The sequence below is a fragment of the Zingiber officinale genome, chromosome 3B (genome assembly GCF_018446385.1).
Source record: "Zingiber officinale cultivar Zhangliang chromosome 3B, Zo_v1.1, whole genome shotgun sequence".
NCBI classification, from domain to species: domain Eukaryota; kingdom Viridiplantae; phylum Streptophyta; class Magnoliopsida; order Zingiberales; family Zingiberaceae; genus Zingiber; species Zingiber officinale.
This window is the reverse complement of record NC_055991.1, coordinates 108057413-108062386: the sequence shown is the minus strand read 5'-3', so window position 1 is coordinate 108062386 and position 4974 is coordinate 108057413. Positions and strand designations below refer to the sequence as shown.

General features: G+C 34.3%; 1 long non-coding RNA gene across 1 annotated transcript; it reads right to left on the bottom strand.

Annotated features, from left to right (window-relative positions):
• Window positions 1–2147: 2147 nt before the first annotated feature.
• LOC121968501 lies at window positions 2148–2486 on the bottom strand. The gene is made up of 2 exons (XR_006108183.1): window positions 2405–2486; window positions 2148–2320 (listed from the first exon to the last, which is right to left on the bottom strand). It is a non-coding gene; the product is annotated as an uncharacterized LOC121968501 (long non-coding RNA).
• Between the last annotated feature and the right edge of the window lie 2488 nt (window positions 2487–4974).

Here is a 4974-nt window from a genome sequence, read left to right as displayed (position 1 = left end):
AGGAGAAATCATACTTTATTAGATATGGTACAATCGATGATGTCATACAGATCTTCCTACTTCCTTCTGGGGGCATGCTCTAGAGACAACCACTTTCACACTTAATCGAGTTCCATCCAAGGTCGTCATAAAGACACTATATACGATATGGATAGGGAAGAGTCCCAATATGTCTTTTATGAAGATTTGGGATTGTGAGGCTTACGTTCGACGGCAAGTCTCTGATAAACTAGGACCCAAATCAGATAAGTACTACTTTATTGGATATCCCAAGGAAACAAAGGGATATTACTTCTATAATCCCACACAAGGCAAGGTGTTTGTTGCCAAGACTGGTGTGTTTCTAGAAAGGGAATTTATTTCTAGAAAAACTAGTGGGAGTGAAGTTGATCTTGAAGAAGTTCAAGATACTAGCACTGACACCTATAAAATAAAGTTTCGAAATCTTTTTCACAATAGAGTAGTTGAACAAAAAAATGAAAGGCATCACATCGATAAATAAGGAAGAAGAGTAAAATGAAATGCAGAAGTTGTCTACCTTACAAGTTGAAACCCTTCTGTTCTTCTTTTGGAATCTGCTCTGGCCTCTCCGATGATAAATGTATATAGTCGGTCTAATGATATTTGTCACTTAGTATGCAATCCTCCCAAACCTAAAATTCTAGATCCACCCCTGTTAATATATAGATTTTATGTCAGCAATGTGCCTTACATTGCTAATAATCTTCTAGAGTTGTATATTTGAGGTGGGCAAATTAATCATTAGATTCAGTTACATATATATTTAATACGGTGCATAATGGCAGGGCTCGATCGTTGGGAGTCAAGGAGACTTGGCAGTAAGAAGTCAAGGAAATGTGACAGTCAACAGTCAGGAGAACATGATAGTTAACGGTCAGGAGGACGTGGCAATCAACAATTAGGAGGATGTGACAGTCAGCAGCTAGGGAAAGAAGACGTAGGACCGCCTGGTGTCGCCAGACGCAGGATGCCTAGTCGGGTGCTTACAGATCAGGATCCCAGATCTAAATCAGAATGTAAAATCGGTGTGATGCATGACCCACTCCGACTGGTCGAGTTTTCACAGCTCGGTCATACCCAGCCCTGTTTCTCTCAGTAAGCCAACTCTCGGTCAGCTCTTGAGCGATCTCATCAAGACTTAGGCCAGGTGTTATACCCGAAAGTTCATCCCGAGCTGCCCTAGTCATGCTCGAGCAGGACAGAAGGTGCTACACGACAGCAAAGTATGAGAAACGTAACTGCCTATCAGGGAAGAACTGCTGTATGTCAGGGAATATTCCAATGGTCTACAGTCATCTGCGAATGGAACCTTCTTCTAGTCCACAAGAGGGTGTCACACGTCCTCCATCACCAGACAAGTCCTGACACCCGACATTCACTGACATCACTCAGGCTCCAGAGGTACACACTGTCATATAAAAAAGGAGGTATGTGAAAATTGATAATAGACTTCGGATATTACCCGAAGTAATAGGTAGATATTTACCGAAGTAGACGCACGTGAAGTAAAAGGGTTAATTTTTTACTTCGGCACACGAGTACCAAAGCCTATCACCGGTCCAAAACCGGTTCAAAATCAGACCATTTTTAAAGTAAAAAAGCTCTATTACTTCATCAAGACCAGTAAAAATACTGAAGTAGTTGATCATATATTACTGCATATGTTTGACGAAGTTTAAAGAAGTTATGACTTCACAAGTTTTTATATTATGATGTAGTAAATATTTAATAGTACTTCTGTATATTTTTGCTTGATTGAAGTAATTGTTATTGTATTACTTCATCGTAGTATGGAAGTAGGAAAGCATAATTTACTACACTTCAACAATTTAAGTTAGCGCAGTAATACATATGAACGACTTCAACAATTTTAATCAGTGGCAAAGTAAATAGTTTCTTTAACTACGACAATATTTAAATTTATTGAAGTCTTATGTGTTGTATTACTTCATCATTTTTATTTATAGTATCAAAGTAGTTGACTATATTTTACTACAATACAAATTTAATTGACAAAAGTGTATATCATAATATTTTACTATAACACAATAGTTTTCATCACCAAAATTGAACAAATATATCACAAATATCAAATGCAATCCAAAAGTGTATTTATAAAAGAAATGTTTAACCATAACCCAAAAACTTTTGTATCCATAAATCTCTAAATACAATCTAAAATTTATATCATATCCTACACTTAGGCACCCACATAGAAATAGACGAATTTGCTCCATTCACTTCTGACTTCATCATACTGAGATTGATTGTAATACTATTTATTTTTTGATGCTGCAAACTGAATCATTAACAAAAGTGTGAGGATCAATGAAAAATGACTCAATGTTTTATAAAGAAAATATTTCATAAAGGAGAAATTCACCTTCCTCTCCAATTGTGGATATTCATCTAAGACTATCTCTTTCATGTACCGCATCACACAATATCCACATTCAACGCCACCATTTTGTTTAAGATTACCCTAATGAAATTTAAAATGTCATGCAAGAAGTCACAATTCAAATAATAAGAATTATTAATTGATGTCTAAATACATAGTCACAATACATACTGTCAATTGTTTAAAATCTGATCCTTTTGAAATACCCCTTGATGCATTGTATATCTTGACCCCACTACATTGTAAAAAATAGAAAATTATTTTTTTCAACCTATAATGAATTGAATGCATTCAAAATTAGCATAAGTTACTACATACTTGGTCACAATAGTTTGCCAAGCATGATCTCAGTTCCTGTTACTCAAAGAGTCTAATAAATATATCATATTCTTATCTTCATTAATTATAGTCAAGACCCAATGGTACTTGCACAAATAAAAATATAACATTGACTAGCATGTAGTAGGAAATGATAAATAATTAAAATCTTACCCAGCGTTATATGGGATGAAACATATGCTATCTCTGTTCGATGCTCCCAACTAAGCAGCAATATGTTGTGATAATTTACTACCTTCTTCACCCACACCGCATGTAGGTATGTGACCAGGATCCACAAATGACACATACTCAGCTCTATTTTCTTTCTTCATGTATTTGTAAAGGTAACTGCAAGGTAATTGCAAGGTAATGATAAAGTAATGAAAAATCTAAATATACCCCATGTAAACCAAAGCAAAAGCATGTGAAAAAATATTGTGAACAAAGTAAAGCATGTGAACAAATATTATATTTAACACATAACATACCCCATGTAAACCAAAATTTGTTTGACACCTATCTCTTTCATCTCCATAAAGCGTAAGATATCTTCTCTTAGCAATCATACACTTTTAGGACATCCAAACATAGCTTCATCAAATTCTATATCTATGCTCTCATCTTTAGGCATCAATTTGATAACACGCGAGTAGATATACTTGCATGCCATCGGCAAAGTTTTTTCAATTTTCTTGTACTTGTCATGATCACCATGAACATCCGAAGGAGCAAATGATTGATGTTGCACATTCTTCTACAATATGTTAAAATAATCATATGAGTAGTCAAATGATTAAGGTGTTTTCAAATATCAACTTTTCAAGAAAATTGAAAGTACCTTCTTCGTTGGTAAAAAAACCAACTCTTTAGGCCAAGCAACAATTGTTCCAACAGCATCATTGACTATTGTTGGTCCAGATCGAATTGGGTTTGAAAGCTCTACTTCTTCATCTAAGACAAAATCAATAGATACCTTGAAATTCCCTTCCCCAAGCGGAACATGATGAATAAGCCATACGCCACCACATTTTTACGTTGTTTCACAACCAAGTTACATTTTTTTTCCTTGTAAGAATAATAAGAAATTGTATATAAATATGTGGATTTGAAAACAAAAATTAATTTGACATAAAATTGAGAAATATAGAACCTCCAAGTTTGATGTGCCACATTCATAAACCTCCACATCATCTCTCCATTTTGGGGCATTAATGTTTGAGGACTTATTCGATATCACAACCTCACAAGTTTGATTATTAATGACCTGAGCAAGTTGAGCCTTCAATTTCTCTACTTCAGCCTTCAAGCTCTTATTCTCCTCTGATTGTTCTTTGAAGTTATCGATCGAATCCTTTGGGACTAATTCCCTATTTTTTCTTGTAGTTTTAAAGTAGAGTTGGGGTTTTATACATCCTCCCACACCTCTAACTCGTCCATAGTGTTCCCGATTTCCTAAGGCAGTGGTTAACACATCGTTCATCCTAGAAGATTTGAACTCTCCTTTGACCTTCTTTTCCAATAAGTCATCCTACAATTAGGGATGTAACAAATTAATTCAAAAATTCCAATATTATTTAGCTAGACAATATGAAAATTAGATAAAAATAAATATTTATAATTTTTTCAATGACTTTTGCTATCTCCATATTTGTAATGTTGCCAGATTTATCCTCGCGAGCTTTACGCCAAAGCAACGATCTATCAACTTCCTCATTTTCAGCAATTCATTTTTTCTTCCGCTACAATTCCAAAAATGATCAATTACATAATATTAAATACTTTCTTGAAAATGTCAAGTATAATGCATGGTAGCTTACCAATTCAAACTCTAAGCCGATGTAACCTTTGCGAGACAATCTGTGATGATATTTATAATGCATCGTTCATTCTTTTTGGTTTTCATGAATAACTTACATAGAAGATACATTCATAAACACCTATATGCATTATATATATAGCAGACAATATGGAAGGCTAAAGTAGTGTATTTTGGTATTTTGCAGGTATAAGCAAAATAAAGAACATGAAGCAAAATAAAGAACATAAACACCTGTATGCTTACACCAATTATTTGGTATTTTGCAGGTGTAAGCAAACAAAGAATTGTAAAGTGGAAAAAAATGAACATGAAGCACTTGAATGCTTTCCAAACATTCAACACTTGAATGAACAAACATGAAGCATCATTATACCTTTCTATTTCAGATTTATATATGTTTTTTAGCACTTGA